The sequence below is a fragment of the Chelonia mydas genome, chromosome 3 (assembly GCF_015237465.2).
Source record: "Chelonia mydas isolate rCheMyd1 chromosome 3, rCheMyd1.pri.v2, whole genome shotgun sequence".
NCBI lineage: Eukaryota > Metazoa > Chordata > Testudines > Cheloniidae > Chelonia > Chelonia mydas.
The window spans coordinates 155,315,256-155,333,956 of NC_057851.1; the positions used below are offsets into that span (position 1 = coordinate 155,315,256).

General features: G+C 42.1%; 1 protein-coding gene across 8 annotated transcripts in view; it reads right to left on the bottom strand.

Moving 5' to 3' along the window:
- The window catches only part of DISP1 (dispatched RND transporter family member 1), a 161,568-nt gene that overhangs the window by 142,253 nt on the left and 614 nt on the right, over positions 1-18,701 (bottom strand). For 3 of the 8 annotated variants that reach the window (XM_037895664.2, XM_037895662.2, XM_043543607.1), the window contains exon 2: positions 1,195-1,318. The exons of 1 other annotated variant lie outside the window; for it this stretch is intronic. The gene's annotated coding sequence lies outside the window, so the exon portion shown is untranslated. Of the gene's footprint in view, positions 1-1,194; positions 1,319-14,003; positions 15,815-18,377; positions 18,520-18,701 lie in introns of those variants that run through there. 4 more of the 8 variants (XM_037895666.2, XM_043543606.1, XM_043543605.1 and 1 more) reach the window with 4 other exon arrangements.

The window sequence follows — 18,701 nt, forward strand, 5'->3', positions numbered from 1 at the left end:
AGATCATTAGAAAAACTTGTGCCATCATGGTAAATGTTACAACTATAGTGGTTTTTAGCTAGCAAAATCTTAACTACTCATTCTCTGCAGCTAAAAAGCTAAAGAAGGAAGTTTTAAATATACTTAGTCTCAAGTCTTCACTATGTTGGATATTAATTCATTTTTTCCTGCATAAAAAGGTTTATTGGAGGACTTTTAATCTTTAAAGAGCTGGACAAAATTAATTCTCACAGCATCCATCTGAGGCATTAGCCACATTCTATAGGAGGAGAAGAGAGGCAGATAAATTAAATGACTTGCCTAAGGCCACGAAGTAATTTAGTGTCAGAGTTGAGATTAGCTTTCAGGGGGTTCTGTCTCCCAGGCCTAGTCTCCCTCCAGTGATCAATATTGTCTCTTATTTTTGCATCTTTTACTTTTAATTGTTAGTTCACGACAAAAAGACCAGCATTTGCAAATTAAGAGATGGTTATATTTCATATCTCAACTCCAACCAGAACAATAAGTAAATCAGACTGAAACCTTGAAATTTGACATATTGTACCCAACATAATTTGACGAGAGATGTGATTTTTCAAAGGCAGCTCTGGGGATCTGCAGTGCAGCAGCAATGTGTACCTCACTCATTGATCCCAAGATACCATTTGTTTGTATAAAGCAGCAGTGTGGAGTTTCAGTAGAAGGTTTCAGTAGAAGGTTCTTGTCCTGTCCTGCTAGCTGGAGGAAAGATGCAGTAGTTCTCTTTGAGAAGGAGGGAGTAGGAATACCAGATGTATAATAAAGATGTGACACTTACTCAGATACCCAAGGCCCAACATCATCACAAGAGGAGAAAATGCATGATGAGGATCTGAGATTAACAGCTACCATTGTATTCTTTTTATTTATATTTGTTGCAATGAGCCATATTCTTATTATATGTACAGTGAAAAAGAAGAAAAGGCCTTGAGCTCAAAGAGTGCATCATAGTATGCCCATTGCAATTCAGATATAGTGAACCTTGATTTAGAGAGAAGTTGGCTGGTGAAAAAAGAAAAGTGATTTCAAGACAAAAAAGAGTCACTAAAACTCAAGATGTCTATTAAATACCTGTTTTATTGCATAATGAATTCCATTATACAATATTTAAACCAGACCAAGATTAAACCTTGAAATTTCTGAAGAATGGAACTTTCAGAATTCTGCATGACCTACCTTTAGATCAATGTCACAGCTCCGATCTCAGCTGAAATGTGCCGTTTCCCAACGTCGTAAAACTCACGCTTTGAGACAGTTAAGAGTACAAAGCCAAGATCCTGTGCCAATTGCTTTTAGATACCTAAAAGGGAAAACAGTATGCATTTAGTCATACAATTATACACAAGAGGCCTTTGATTGTTACTATTTATAGTACTAATAAATTATCTCTGAAGTTCTTTTTCCTCCAAAGTATGCACAAAACCAGTCAGAGTCTACAGGTATACAAAAGTTGTGTGGGAAATGGTTTTGCTATGCTGGGAAATTTTTTAATATTGAAAACAGTTTTCCCTTTCCAAATTGGGTGAAGATCAAAATCTTGAAAAATTTCAGATTGAAACTAAAAAAACTCACAGTTCATTCAAACATAATTTCATTTAAATACTTTTGAAATGTTTTGACTTTTATTATTATTTAAATTTCACTATAAATTAACTTAAATTTCAAAACAAAGGTATTTCAAATCGAAAGATGGAACTTCTGCTTTGAAAGTGCCAAAACAGGACATAATAACAAATTAAAAAACTTTTGACATGGAAATGTTTAGTTGCAGAATTCCCAGCCAGCTCTACTTATGACAACTGTTGATCTGGTCATCTGCACCGTAGTAAACTAAGTGTTCAACAGCACAATAACAGCAAGCAGTCTTCATATGCGACCAGTCTACTTTGGTACAAGGAACTTGTTAAATAAAGCTACTAAAAATATTTGGCCTTGCCTGAATACTGTAATAGAACATTTCTGTTCTACAAACTCATACTAACTAAACAACTGAGTTTAGGTTATGTCACTAAACTGAACAGCATTGGTATCAGTTTCAAAACAAGTACTGGCATCCTGGGCAGGAGGAAGCATGTGCAGTCACACTATAACATGTAAACTTTTTTATTAATTATTATTATTAATAGCTAAATTACTTAATGTTAACTTACTGAGGATTTATGAATTAATAACCAATACAGATTCAAATACACAAAGAAGGGCAAGGGGATGAGAAGTGGAAGAGTTAATACTTCAAAAAGGGAAAAAATTGCCACATCATTTTCTTATTGAGTGAAACAGTGCAAGCAATACAGATACATGTTAGTCTTTTCCCATATGTGTTAATTAAACATGAAACTCTTTCCTCCCACCCCCAACTGGGACAATCTCAAATAAGGCAACTTCAGAGTAATTAGTGCCCAGTAAGAAACAGTTATCTTCAGTTTCACAATTGAGATTACATTGTAACAACACAACACTGTTTTCTTTTGCATAATTTTATTATCGATACAACACTCATCATATGAACCCATAATAATAAAAGGAAGAAAACTGGTCACAGAAGTGTGAAATAAAGGGAGACCTACATACAGTCAGCCTTGGTATTAACTCTAGCTGGGGACCTTAGCAAAGCCACATAACCGTCTGGTGACATAGGTCAGCCTTAGATGAACTACTCAACGTTAGCACCATTATCAGTTAAAATATAGTGAACTTTGGACATCTGATAGCGAGGCAGCTGTTCACATTACCCTGCTTACAAAAAAGAACGAACAACACTGCAAGACACAGTGGACAGGCAGGAACTTTGTTGGCCAAGTTTATATATTGGTAAACATTACTGGACTCCCAGAGCAGAGAGATGTCTTAGGGCTTTCGACACTTAGGGCATGGCTACACTTGCAGATGTAGAGCGCTTTGAGTTAAACCAGTCTTCGGAGAGCGCAGTAGGGAAAGCGCTGCAGTCTGTCGATACTGACAGCTGCAAGCAAACTGGCGTGGCCACATTCGCAGCACTTGCTTCAGCATTGGGAGCGGTGCATTATGGGCAGTTATCCCACAGAGCCCCTCTTCCCATTCTGGCGCTGTGTCTTGTGGGAAGGGGGCGGGGGATGCAGGGCATTCTGGGTCCTGTCCCAAAGCCCCGTGATGCATCAGTTCACATCCCAGCAATCCCTGTGCTTCCATCCACATTTGGCGCCATCTTTCAACGTTTTTTGTACTGCGCGCTCTGTCTTCCCTTTCGGTCTGTGGGAATGGAGCCTGAACTGCTGAGGAATATGCTGACAAGTCTTGCCAGCATGTCACGTTTAGCAGTCGAGTTACTCCTTAAGATCCAAAGTGACAGTGAGGACTCCGACAATGAAAGACGCGAGAAAGGCATATGACATGAGACTGTTTGTGGCATTCACAGACATGCTCACCACTGTGGAACGCCGCTTTTCAGCTCGGGAAACAAGCAGAGAGGTGGGATCACATCGTCATGCAAGACTGGAATGATGAGCAGTGGCTGCAGGACTTTCGGATGGGACTGTATAAGGAGCTCGCTCCCACCCTGCAGCACAAGGACATGAGATTGAGAGCTGCCCTGATGGTGGAGAAGTGGGTGGCTATTGCAATCTGGAAGCTGGCAACTCCAGACAGCTACCGATCGGTCGCTAACCAGTTTGGAGTGGGAAAGTCGACCGTTGGAATTGTGTTGATGCAAGTTTGCAGGGCCATTAACCACATCCTGCTCAGAAGAACCGTGACTCTGGGTAACGTGCGTGACATTGTGGCTGGCTTTGCACAAATGGGTTTCCCTAACTGTGGAGGGGCAATAGATGGGATGCATATTCCAATTCTGGCACCAGCCCACCTAGCCTCTGAGTATGTTAATTGGAAGGGGTATTTCTCTGTGGTTCTCCAGGCGCTTGTGGATCACCGTAGGCATTTCACTGACATTAATGCAGGCTGGCCCGGAAAGGTGCCTGTCACGCGTATCTTTTGGAACACTGGGCTGTCCAGGAAGCTGCAAGCCAGGAGTTTTTTCCGCATACCAGAAGATCACCGTTGAAATGCCCATTGTGATCCTTGGAGACCCCGCTTACCCTTTAATGCCGTGGCTCATGAAACCCTACACAGGGAGCCTTGACAGCAGCAACGAGCGGTTCAACAGGCTGAGCCGGTGCAGAATGACTGTGGAGTGTGCTTTTGGCCATTAAAGGGCCGCTGGTGCTCTCTGTATGGGAAGCTGGACCTGGCTGATGACAGCATCCCCGCAGTTATATCCGCATGCTGTACCTCCATAACATTTGTGAAGAGAAAGGTGAAAGATTCACTCGGGCATGGAACTCGGAGGTTAAACACCTGAGGCTGAATTTGAACAGCCAGAGAGCAGGGCTATTAGAGGGGTCCAGCGCGGGGCTGCAAGGATTAGGGATGCAATTTGAGGGAGCAATTTGAGGCTGAAAGCCACCAGTAATGTCTGGTGCCCTGCACGGGAGTGAAGTGCAGTGGTTCCAATGTTAGTTGGAATCTGTGTTTCATTTGCTGAATTGCAGTGCCTGTTGCTTTTCTGGGCTGAGGTATCTTTTACTTTATGCACTAATAAAGAATGTTTTCAAAGCTGAAAATTCATTTATTGAAAAGAAACAACTGCTTGGGAAACAGAAAGGGCAAGGGGCTGGGGTGGGGAACGGTTCAATCACAGATTTGTGTATGTCCTGTTCTCATACTCAGACTTCCTGTCTGAGTGCTGCACTTCAGGATGGCTATAATGCATGGTGATGGGGGTTGAGTGTGGTGGGTAATGGTTGTAGTTTTCAGGGCTGGGTGATGAAGCTACAGGTGTTGGAGGCAGCTGGTGGCGACAGGAACACAGATGTTGGGGAAAGTGGGTTGGAGGTGACATGGGGCACAAGGGAAAGAGTTTTGGGACAAGGGCTGCAGGGGAATGCAGGGGCGGTATTGCATGGCTACAAGCGCCTCGATCAAGTCTGCTTGGTGCCCCATGATGCTTATCAGCCGATCCGTGCTTTGCTGCCGGAGCTCCGCGCTTTTGTGCTGGCACTCCTCATTCTGCTAGCGGATCCTCCTTTCACTCTCCCTCCACTCCTGCACTTTTAGATTCCCATTAAGGGACTGCTGCATGACTTCATGCAGCATGTCATCTTTGCTTCTAAGTGGCCTCTTCCGAATTCTTTGCAGTCTTTCGGCCGATAACAACATAGATGGCTGAGATCTCAAGGTTGCATCTCTAAAGGCAAAATGCAACACTTAACAGAGGCAGCATTGTTCACACCAGACAGAGTAATGATTCCCCCGTACTTAAGGGCAGGCACAGTCTACACAATAGCAGAATTTGCCCATCTCAAAGCGAGCGCACATAACCCACGGGAGCCCCAAAATGGTGACTAAACACACGGTCAAGGGGGACTGATTGTTTCACAGAAACCCGTCCTCTGGGTTTCTGTGCCTTGGGGAGAGCCAACAGCAGCAGGGGGCCCCTATACTGAACACTGTCCCCGCATTTTCCACAGGAGTTTGTCCTGGAAGATATCTCACTGCTGAGGGTGACCTGGGAACCAAGGGAGGGTCTTCTACCACAATGCAGCTTCCTCCCTGGCCCATATGCAGCTTGCCTGTGTGCAGCAATGATCCCCCTGCTCCTCACGGCACACTGGCGCGGACATGTTAGCCTGACTGGGACAAAGATCACAGTGGCTCTCCCAAGAAACCTGCGCAAGCGCATTGCCCAAGTTCTGGATGAGATCTTTGAGGAGATCACTGAGGCTGATTACCGCGATGTGAGAGAGCACAACAACACCCTATTCCGCATCTAGGCATGCATGCAGCCCTAATCCTCCTCACCCCAAGTGCCTGCACCAAATAACTTCCTTCCCAAAATAAAAGCCGCTTATTGGGAACCTCCTCTGGTGTTTGTCCTTCCCCAAGCACAGGCCACCGCGACTGGCTACCTTCCTCCTGGCTTGAGAGCAGCTCCTGGCTGCATGAATCTAGGGATTCCGGGGTGTCTTCCTCTGCCTCGCTCCCACTTTCCTCCGCCTCCTCCCGCCTTGTTGAACTGGCCTCTGAAGTGTCCATGGTGGTCCTCAGAGTGGAGGTGGAGACACCCCCCAAGTATCGCATCCAGCTCTTTGTAGAAATGGCATGTCGCGGGGGCAGCACCGGAGCAGCTGTTTGCCTCGCAGGCTTTGCGGTAGGCATTCCACAGCTCCTTCACTTTAACCCTGCGCTGTGTCCCGGTCATGGCCCCTTTCCATCATGTTCCCTCATATCTGCCCAAAGGTATCATAATTCCTACAGCTGGAGTGCAGCTGGGACTGGGCAGCTTGCTCCTGCCCAAACACTGCTGAGGTCCAGCGCCTCGCCATTGCTCCATACTGGGGATCGCCTGGCACGTGGAGGCATGGTCACCTGGAAAGATGCACTGAGAGCACTCCACACCTGGCTGAGCAAACAGGAAGGGGATTTTCAAAATTCCCAGAAAATTTAAAGAGCGGGTCTGATGGTTGGTCACCTGAGGGCAGGACAGAGTTCAAAAAGTGATGACCAGAGTGGCTAGAACAGGCATTGTGGGACACTTCTGGAGGCCAATCAGAGTGCATTAACAGATCAGGGAGTCCACACTGACATTGCGGCGCTCCAGCAGGGGTGCACAAAACGTTATTCCACTCGCTGAGGTGGATAACCAGGAGCGCTCCAGCCGCGGAGTCAGACCGCTCTATGTGCCTTGCCAGTGTGGACACGTCGTGAGTTAGGGTGCCCGGGGCTACTTTAATGCGTTCTAACTCGCAAGGGTAGCCATGCCCTTAAAATGCTACAGTGGCACAGCTGCACCATTACAGTTGCAATGCTTCAGTGCAGACACCGCTTACACTGACAAGAGGGTTCTCCCATTGGTGTAGGTAATCCACGTCCCTGAGAGGCAATGGAAGAAGTCTTCCATTGACCCAGCTCTGTCTACATGGGGACTTAGGTCAGCTTAACAATGCCACTCAGAGGTGTGGATTTTTCACGTCCTGACCAACACAGTTAAACTGACCTAATTTTCTAGTGTAAACCAGGCGTTAGTCTTGTCATCCCATCATCACAGCTTTAGCCTGGGCTTCTTACAGCACAAGAAGTCAAAGTCACAACTGCACCAGGAAGTTCTAGACAAACAATATATCCAGACCATCTCTCTTTAGGGCTAGAGGGGAAGAAGATCAAGATAATTCCAAAAAGAAACACTTAGATCATAAGCTTACAGATGCTAAGTTACTTGTACATACTTGAATGATAGCCAAATGCCAGACCCACTGTTGAATTTTTCTGAAACTCAACCTATTATCTTTGTTGCATGTACTGTTGTTCAGTGTGCTGATTAGAAAAGTCAATATAAAAAGCATTATGGAAATTTCTGCAAGGTACCTGTTTTTTAAAAGATAAAAGGATACAGCTGAGAAAATACCAACAACTTTCTTTTCATTTTACTGACCATATCTCTCCCCACCACTATAAGCTAAATAATCCTTTAAAACAGCTGCTTAATTTCATGGTCAAGATATTTGTAGAACTTGAAGGTATTCAATGCAAAGATAAAACAAAGTCACATCATCCCCTTATGGAAAGACCATAGAAAAGTCTATGTTTGGATGTATGTTGGCTGGACAAATGAACGTACTTAATCATTACTCAACACCACCACCCAAAAAGCAAGTAATTGTTTCCTCAAATTGTTTCCATAATCTCTATTGATTTTAACAGAAAACAATTACCAAGGGACCAAATTTAACCTTAAACTACTGTCCACTATTGACAATAAATAAATTAATGCAAAAAGCTATGTTAATGCAACAGTTAAGTATCTACATCAGAAAATGTTAAGTTAAAGTTGTATGGTCAGCCTTAATACAACTTCCTCGTGCACATGCATTATGATAACATACTATTTCTCAAGTACAATATGTATTATTTTCTAGATTCACAGCCACAGCATCTTGTAATTTTTTCTTCATTCTTGTATGCTTATATTACTTTCGTTGTCATAATTGGCCATGATATTTTTGTTGACTTAGGCGTACATGGAGCTCCTTGTAGGATCAGGGCCTCAGACTTTTTATATGATCAGGAACATCTCTAAACTAGGTATTTAAATAACTATCAGACTACCACAGAAACACACAATGAGCTGTACTAAAAATGTTAGTAAATAAAATTAATAAAAGTATTAATAAAATAAAACTAACATTTATGATTTTTGTTTTACTATGTTACATGTGTAAAAGGGTCATGATGATGTATACGTCATGTACCCTAGTTTCAAAGGGTCTTAATAAAATTAAAATATTTCATTATCCTAGTGTTTGATGCATTGACTTTATTGTTGACAGTTTCTATAATAAGTGAGAATGTGTGTATAAGTTTAGAATGAAATCTGTTCTGAACGGCAGAAATTCTCCTGGTACTATTCCACAATGGTTTAGCATACTGTGCATAAGAAAGATAGTTATTTTAGTTCACATGCAAACTTATCTGTAATTTTCCAAGTAAATCATAACAGTAGCAGCCTTAACTGAATTGTCTTACTTCTATTTGTCTCAAAACCTGTTAAAAAACAAAACAAAAAACAATTGGTCCCTGAGTGCTCCTATTAGAAGTACCAAGTCATGCAAGGAAGGTCAGTCCAGTGGTTAGGGTGCTAGGACTTTGGGAAACCTGGGTTCAAGTCCCTGCTCTGCACAGATTTTCTGTAGGAGTTTAACTAAGGGCTAGCCTACACTAGAACCACTGCAGTTGCACTGCTGTAGTACATCTCATGAGGACGGCATAATAAATCCACCTGCTCGAGAGGTGGTAGCAGCTCGCCCACCGACATAGCCCTGTCCATACCCGTGCTTGGATCAGTGTAACTTACGTTGCTTGGCAGGGTAGCTAATTCACACCCCTGAGCAACGTAAATTATACCAAGTAAACGGTAGTGTAGACCTGGCCTTAGGGAACCATGGCATAGAGACTATTTATAAAACAGGGATGACACTTCTGTACCTCACAGGTGTCTTTTAAAGATAAACACATTGAAGACTGTGAGGTGCTCAAATATTATCATAATGAAGGCCATATAAATATCTTAGATTGAAAAAAATCTATATTAGATACATTTTTAAATTTGAGACACAAAATCTATCCAAAAGTTTATTGCAAGTCTAGAAACTTCTTCACTCTCTGAAACTGGAGGTGTCAGAGAACCCACCGTACCTATTACAGTTGACAGTAATTTATGGCTGTGAAAGTAATAAAAGACTTGAAGGTGGATTTTTAAAATCACATCTTCAATTTCAGCCCAGCCCTTCAGCACAGTTGTAATTTGAGATATAGTATACCCCTCACATTCCAGGTGAATTGAAGTTTTATGTGAATAGTTTCCATGCTTAATCTGCTTTGTCTAGTCTCACTGTTGATATTCCATCCCCTAACTAGAAATTTAATCAGGTACAAACATTTAACTATCAAACGATTTCAAGATACAGACAAATGCAGACTTTCCACATTTTCCAGTCCGGAAAAAATATTTTATGGCAAAAATAAATTAAAGTTTTTGATACAGTAAAGAAATGCAAAGTTAAATGTGACATTACCATGGAAGCCCTAGAGAAGTTTTTATGGGTGTAAAGGATCTTCTTTTAATTATGTTGGTGTCATGAGATTCTATGTACATTGGATAGCTTGAATACATACAACTCTAAATGCGAAGAGGTTCATATAGCTCTATGTCCATCTTTCTGAAAGTATTGTTTTTTAAAGTCCACTCCTTGTTGGGACAAGTATGAGTAACAGGAAGATGATGGTACTGTGGGTACAGTTATATGCTCTTGATCTTAGACAAGACACTTACCAATATTCTATTCAAATGCATCTGAGTGGTGAGCTTCCTACTTTGGGAATAGGAGTAAGAAGCATAGTACTAGCTGTGGCACCAGGTACTTTAGAAATATGCCCTGTACTTACATCCAATAAGAGTGCATTCATCTACTCTAGAGGTGCCAATGGCATAGAGGACTATTATGAAGTCCACATTAGAAGTGTGTTTGCAACCTCCTTGCCAATCTTAGATCAAGAAAAAAAGCACTGGAGGTCTATGTTGATTCTTGACAATCCTCGAGCAGCAATGACCTTGATTTCATAAATGTTATTTATGGCTAAAGATAAGAAAGCTCTCTTTGCTTTGAATGCATGCTTAACTAGGAATATACATATTTTCTGACGCAAGCAAGTAGAACGTAAGTCTCATTCCATTAGGGCCAAAGCTTCCTTCCCTACCATTTCAACTGCATGTGGTGACCACTGACAAAAGTTAAGAGAATAGAGGCAAGAGGCAACCAGGTACTAACAATCACAGCAAATATTTACAAGTGTTATGATTAATTGGTGCTCTACATTATTCAAGTCATTCTTATGTATTGCATATGCTGATTCTGTGTAAGACCTAATTATGATCAAACCTGTTTTCACTATTGTGTTGAGTTAGTCTGTTTTTATGGAAAACAATTTCCATCAATATTCTTTAGTGCAGCAGATCATGAGTAAACAGCTCTTATTTCGGCATGAAAGACAGAGAAAGACATACAACTATACCTGGGTACCTTTGTGTGTATTAGAAACATTTCACTTTCTATATGTGCCAGTGTTTTCTAACCACATAAGATTATAGGATATATTATGTGCAGCAAGACCTGCGCCCAGAAAGTAAACTTAATAGGGCGGAGGGCTGATTTACTTCCATTTTCAGCCTCAGGATGGACATGCCAGTCTATCATTGCATTCAGCACTTTTACATGCAGATTAGTCACTTTCCCAGCAGACAGTAAACTAGTGGATCAGACACTCAATAGCTCTGCTAGCCTGAGCACATTGTGCCCATGAGGGGCTCCTTCCTTTCTCCTCATGGGCACAGTGTGCTCAGGCTACCACTGCTCTCCATTCTGCCCCTCCTCCTGCTGTTTACTGTCTCTTTAAAGGAGCAGCGAACTTAACTTCTAGGAGTGTTCCAGGAGAGGGCTGGACACTACAGGGCAGATGGTTTGGGGGAAACTCAGGACTGGGGGATGGGGTCACACTGCAAAAAGTAACTGGATGGTGGAAGCCAGTATGTGACCTACATGCTTGTAAGGCTGACTGTTTGGTGTCCGGGCTGTGAAACACAGCAGCATAGCATTTAAGGTATCCATAATTGCCCGGCAGGTGGTGAAAACCCCTTAGTGGTCTGGGTTGAACCCCAAAGCATTACAGACCCCCTCTCTAAACTTGAATAGAGGCTGTTAATCTTGTTTTTTTAAGCATATGGTTATGGAATTAATACTTTCTCTAGTCTCAAGAAAGATTGAGGGCCTCATATTGCCCTTCCATAGGACAGATGGGAGGGGTTAAACAGTTATAAAATATTTTACTTACTGCTGAAGAGGGATTCTGTCACGCAACTTTTTGATAATAAGCACTTAACATCTTCAAAGTGTTACACATGCAGCAATAATTAATGTTTAGTTCTGAAATGCCTAAAAAAATTATTGTAATCTTGTTGGAAATAGCCTTCTTAATCTATTCTTATGCTGCAAACTGAAAATTATCTGTTTATATAGGACTTAGCAAAAAAAGTGCTTGTACTCCCGCTTATAGGTGCAGCAAAAGTTAAACACTATTACCAAAGAACAGCTGACATGATAAAAACTGGTCACAGGCACGCAAGCCACACTAAAGGTTAGAAATAGCATATGGTCACTGTACTAGAGAATAGCAGCAGTTGCTAAACCAAATGAATGCTATTGATCAATTTGGAGCTCTCTGTACTTTGTTATTTTTGCGTTTTATTGAAATAACCACTAAATTTAATGTTCAACAATATTAACAACTCAGATGTCTGATTAATTCTACAACCTTATCACAGTTTTAAGGGTTTGGCGGAAAAGGAATGCATACTACTCAGACCTACAGTTAACATATGAGAAACATTACTGAGAGTCATTCAGCAGCCTCCTCATGGGAAAGGGTAACATTATGAGAACTGTTAAGTGTTTGCATATGTTGTTTTACCTTTGTTCTTTTATTGTCTTATTTCTCACCTTTTACACGTTAAGACTTTTGGGAACTACTAATTTGACTGCCTTCTCTTTCTTCCTGGGGCCCTCTGGGCTCACCCCCTTCATTTCACTCTCTTTTGTTCCTGCTTCAGTGACCCTCCCACCAATCAAGGAGAGCTAGACATGCCATTCTCTGGGGAGAGAATTGTAAGGAGAGTGATCACTTTAGATAAGCTATTACCAACAGGAGAGTGTTGGGTTGTTTTGTTTTGTTTTGTTTTGTTTTGTTTTGTTTTGTTTTGTTTTGTTTTGTTTTGTTTTGTTTTGTTTTGTTTTGTTTTGTTTTGTTTTGTTTTGTTTTGTTTTGTTTTGTTTTGTTTTGTTTTGTTTTGTTTTGTTTTGTTTTGTTTTGTTTTGTTTTGTTTTGTTTTGTTTTGTTTTGTTTTGTTTGGGGGGGGGGGGGAAGAAAACCTGGATTTGTGCTGGAAATGGCCCACCTTGATTATCATACACATTGTAAGGAGAAAAGGAGTACTTGTGGCACCTTAGAGACTAACCAGTTTATTTGAGCATGAGCTTTCGTGAGCTACAGCTCACTTCATCGGATGCATAGCATATCGTGGAAACTGCAGAAGACAGTGTATAATGTCTTCTGCAGTTTCCACGATATGCTATGCATCCGATGAAGTGAGCTGTAGCTCACGAAAGCTCATGCTCAAATAAACTGGTTAGTCTCTAAGGTGCCACAAGTACTCCTTTTCTTTTTACGAATACAGACTAACACGGCTGTTACTCTGAAACCTGTCATTGTAAGGAGAGTGATCACTTTACATATGCTATTACCAGCAGGAGAGTGGGGTGGGGGGAGAGAAAACCTTTTGTAGTGATAATCACCCATTTTTTCATCGTTTGTGTGTATGAAAATGTCTTCTGTACTTTCCACAGTATGCATCCGATGAAGTGAGCTGTAGCTCACGAAAGCTTATGCTCAAATAAATTGGTTAGTCTTTAAGGTGCCACAAGTACTCCTTTTCCTCCCTTCCCCCCGTCCAGGCTTCCAACCCACACTCAATCATCGAGGGAGCAGAAGCATAACCTTGATATTGAACTCACATTTCTTGTATTATGTAGAGCTGGCTGAAATTTACGGGGTTTATTCACAGATTTTGCTACTTACACATTTGCTTTCCTTCTGATTTAGAATGAAAGCAAATTTACCAAAGTTTCCCATCGAAACCAAAGATCCCCAAAAAATTTTATTTTAGAAACATTGAAATATAGTGCTCCTGAAACAAAACATGAAATTTATTTTGTGTCAATTTCACAGCTGCTATTCAGGCTACCAGGACTGCTTGCTGGAATGAGGGGAGACTGCCAGCACTCAGAGTCCCAGCTCTAGCCAGGGCTCCAGGAGTTGGCAGATTTTCTGCCTAGCTGAAGACCCTGAAACCTGCCTGTGTTTCGGCAAAAGTTTAATCGAATCTGTAGTAGATTCATCAAAACATCTCTCTACAATGAATCAGCGCTTTCTGAAAAAATGTTTTGCTGGAAAATTTCTGATCAGCTCTAGTATTAAGAGAGCTAAAAGAAGACCCACTCACACCTATTACATAAGTAATGGCTGCTACTATGCTACAACAAAAACTTTAGCGTTTAAGGTAGAAATTAACAGCTAGGGGAGGAGAGGCATACCTTCAAATACAATCACAGCTCATATAGTCTTTTAATTATCACATTGCAAAATGAAAAACCAAACTTAACTCTGCTCTCATAGCCACATCCAGTCTCAAACTACAGGTAAGAAACCCTGGCATCTTATTCTCCATATAGAAATAACATTTTCATCCCATCCATCAGACAGCAGAAAGATTTCATATCATTCTCTTCATATACTCTCAAAGTCCCATTATACTGTCCATATTTCACTCTTATTGTATAGGACCTCACTTTCCACCTGTCCATCCATCTCCAACCAGCTCCTAGTCACCCGCCTCAGTGTAACATCATCCAGAGTCAGGACAACCTAAAGGGGATGTAGAGGTGCTTATTATCCATCTCACTCCAGATTCAGCCCACTAACCCCTCCAAAACCACATAAGCACACCCAACGCACAGCAAAGCTGCACAGCCAGACCAGGAACACAATTTACAACTCCATCCCTGCCCCAGCCACACAACGTATGAAGCACAGACAACAAACCCGCAGCACATACCACTTACCCAGTCTCGGGGAATCCTCAGAATGGAAGAATCTCAAGGAGGTAAAGGCAGAAATGCATGTGAAAAAAAAAGTTATCAGAGCCTCCCTAGACTAGGAACAGTAACTGCCCCCCCCCCCACCTTTTTTTTTTTTTTTTTTTTAAATACCACCACAGCAATTATATCTGCATGAGACAGACTCAAGGACAGGGCCCTTATCAATAGCAGAATGGCTGGCAAATCTGAAGGGGAGAAAGCTTGTGACAAAATGTTTGTGGCATCATTACAGAGGCCCTCCCCGCCCCCCAAAAAATGCAGGGAGTTGGAAGCAGTATCTAAGGACTAAGAGATTGTTGCAGTGGCAAAGGACAGCGCGGCAGTGGCCAGGGAAAGCACTGCCATGTCCAAAAACAGCATAGAAAGAGGGAGATGCAGGGACAAGTCCTGGAGACAACACAAATCCGAAATGCCCTATTGCAGCATTTAACTATTAGGGCAGTCAGCAATACAGTAGTGCAAACCAGTCCTAGCCATATTATGAAGCCCCTGAACAATACAGGCTATAAGGAACAAGAGTACACACCTCCCTGGTGTAACCCCACAGCAGTACTCCCAGGCCATTCCCCTCTCAGACCCAAGCTGAGGGCACAGAGAACAATTTGGGGCAATTAGGACCCCAGCTCATTTGAGCCCTCTATTGCCCCTTGTAACTTCAAACCTCAGCATGCCACACCAGAAGGCTCACAAACCAGAAGAGATTGAGCAAAGACATGCACTAGCCTGTAAATGTAACCCCCTTCCCACTTTGTGTTGTGCCCTGCATTGCACTGTTGCACTTGACTGTTTCGTTTCACTGATGATATAATGAAAGGGTTCTTTGTAGTTAGATAATAGATTGCTGTTTAATGTATTGTGTCATAATTAAAAGCTGTTTTTCAGCTTTGTTTCAGCTGAATGTTCACTTCTGCTTGTTACATAACAGATTAATAAAAACCTTTTAAAATGTCAGACGTTCATATGGAGTTGATGACAGCTCATTTTACACAGAAAATTATGTTTGCACTAATTGATAGGACTTTACAAACACATTCAAGCAAAGACACTTGGTGCAACAGGGAGTGCTAGCTCCGTTGCACTTCCACCACCCATAAACTACACTGAACTGAACAAAAGACTTCAAACCCCGCTCCTCTCCAGGAGTTAATAGCTGGATGTACAGCTGCACAATTCAGGCCTGAGCCTCAAAATAAGAGCAACAGGCATCCCTGATAATACTGTCCCGGCTGTTTGCATTTTGTATTGGATGCTTTGCTGGTTGCTCAAATCACAGAGCAAGTCTCTGCACCTCAGCCTCCCACCCATCACTAAGGCTTTCTCCTTTACTATCACAAATATTGTGCAAAATACATGATGCTATAATCGCTGATGTGTTTTTCTGTTGCTTCCAACCTATTCAATAAATAGCACCAACTCCCTTTCAAACAATGCAAAACTTTAGAGCCTACAAGTCCAATCAGTCCTACTTCTTGTTCAGCCAATCACTCAGACAAATATGTTTGTTTACATTTCCAGAAAATAATGCTGCCTGCTACTTGCTAACAATGTCACCTGAAAGTGAGAACAGGAGTTCGCATGGCACTGTTGTAGCCAGCATCGCAAGATATTTACATGTCAGATGCGCTAAAGATTCATATGTTCCTTGATGCTTCAACCACCATTCCAGAGTATGTGTCCATGCTGATGACAGGTTCTGCTCGATAACAATCCAAAGCAGTGCGGAGCAATGCATGCTCATTTTCATCATCTGAGTCAGATGCCACCAGCAGAAGGTTGATTTTATTTTTTGGTGATTTGGGTTCTGCAGTTTCCGCATCATAATGTTGCTCTTTTAAGACTTCTGAAAGCACGCTCCACCTCATCCCTCTTAGATTTTGGAAGGCACTTCAGATTCTTAAGTCTTCGTTCGAGTGCTGTAGCTAACTTTAGAAATTTCACATTGGTATCTTCTTTGCATTTTGTCAAATTTGCAGTGAAAGTGTTCTTAAAATGAACAACATGCTGCGTCATCAACTGAGACTGCTATAACATGAAATATATGGCAGAATGTCGGTAAAACAGAGCAGGAGACATCCAATTGTTCCCCAAGGAGTTCAGTCACAAATTTACTTAATGCATTATTTTTTTAATGAGGATGGAAGCACATCCTCTGGAACAATGGCCGAAGCATGAAGAGGCATATGAATCTTTAGCGCATCTGGCATGTAAATATCTTGTGACACCAGCTACAACAGTGCCGTGTGAACGCCTGTTCTTACTTTCAGGTGCATTGTAATTAAGAAGTGGGCAGCATTATCTCCCATAAATATAAACAAACTTGTTTCTCTTAGCGATTGGCTGAATGAGAAGTAGGACTGAGTGGACTTGTAGACTGTAAAGTTTTACATTGTTTTGTTTTTTAGTTCAGATACATAACCAAAAAAACTACATTTGTAAGTTGCATTTTCATGATAAAGAGATTGCACTACAGTACTTGTATGAGGTGAACTGAAAAATTCCATTTATTGAGTTTACAAATATTTGTACTGTAAAAATGATAATCAAAAATAATACAAAGTGAGCACTGTACACTTTGTATTCTGTGTTATAACTGAAATCAATTATTTTTTAAAATGTAGAAAAACATCCAAAAATATTTAATAAATTTCAATTGGTATTCTATTGTTTAACAGTGTAATTAATCGTGATTATTTTTTTTAGTTAATTGCGTGAGTTAATTGCGATTAATTGACAGCCCTAATTTAAAGTGAAACATGTGTATGAGTACTGTAGTCCCATTGACAGCCCAGGTGCTTAGAGTGTTAGCATTTGCTGGCCTAGTGCTTGTAGGAGTATTTTTGCCGTAACTAAAGATGTTAACCTGCTTTACAACTTGTATGTAGAACAGCAGCGCAGTGTTTCAGAGAAATATGACATATACCCAAAGGCTAATATAAGATTCCCCCCGCCCCCGCCAAGAGTCCAGGAACAATAGGAATCCTAGCACCCTTTCCCTTCCTCTTCTCAGCAGAGAAAGGAAGGGAGAACAGCTTGTTCTTTCCATCAGGACATCATCCTTTAACAGTGCCCCCACTCCAGCTTTCATATTTGCTCCTAACCAGCAGGTGCCTGAAGTTTTTCAAGCACTGCTTTTACACGAGAAGGATGTCATGAGAAACTATTACACAAGAGCAGAGATATGATGTGTCCCAAAATGAAGTAGCTTGCCAAATTGTACACAGTTTCTAATTCCTTCATGCAGCCCCTCAACCACATTGTGTCCTAGAATATAAACTGGTGGGAAAGGAGAGTAACATTTCAAAACATAACCAGCATCCAAAAGCATGTTCAAGTTTCATCAGATTTCAGAACTATCCACTTTAATATGAATATGAAAAAGACTAAATCCTTAATGTACACACATATTTAGGAATGAATGCAAAGATCACGCCATTTCTTATGCAAGACTTTTTAGATAAGGGACAGAAGAAAGAACCAAGGCTATTCATTTAGCACTGCTTTAAATAAAATAATAACTGCTGTGTCCTATCTGCGACCCAGGTGATTGTCAGGTAAGTTTCCCCCCCTCCCCATCACCTGACAACCACTAAGTATTCAGTACTTTGCACATACACACTAGAGGTCTCCATCACTCCCATCAGTGACTAACTTGATGCTAGAATCACTGCAAAGATAGAAATATTACTTTTCCTACAGTGAGTTTTCCTACAGCAGTGGCAGCCCCAATTAAAGTATCAGAGGCATTGCTAATGTCTTCCTGAGCTAGAATTTCAACCTTTCTGGGAAGAGGGATACAAAAGGAGGAGGAAACTAGGCAAGCGATGGGAAAATCTTATCAATGGGATACTATCCACAGAAAATCTGTCTCAGAAGTACTTCTAAACCCCTAACAAACCCAAGTACCCTAATGTTATTACTGTTGTTGAGATGGGGGAGAAAGGGAGAAGAGATCGGATAAGCCCATGGCCACCCCTATTGCTACCCCAAGAGGCACTTGCACCTACACATGAAACAGATACTCCAGCACACACACACAGTGAGGGAGCCATGAAGCCAACACAATACCACATATGCCGGTTTCAAGACACATCCACACACGTTGCTGACACGTCGTTGCTACCAGAAACACCTGGGGTTGTGTCCCGGGGACAGCGCCGGGAGACGCTCTCAAACCCATCTCGGAGCCGAACTCGCTGTCCCGGGGCTGGGCTGCCCGGCCACGGCACCGCCGCCCCCCAGACCGGCTGCCCCGAGCAGGGCGGCGCAGGGACCGGAGCGGGCACATCCCACAGCCGGGCAACGAGTCAAGCGCGGCGGAATAAAACTCCCCCCGCCCCCACCCCGAAACAGGAGCCGGCCCCCGCCGGGGGACCGGGCGGCTCGGTGAGG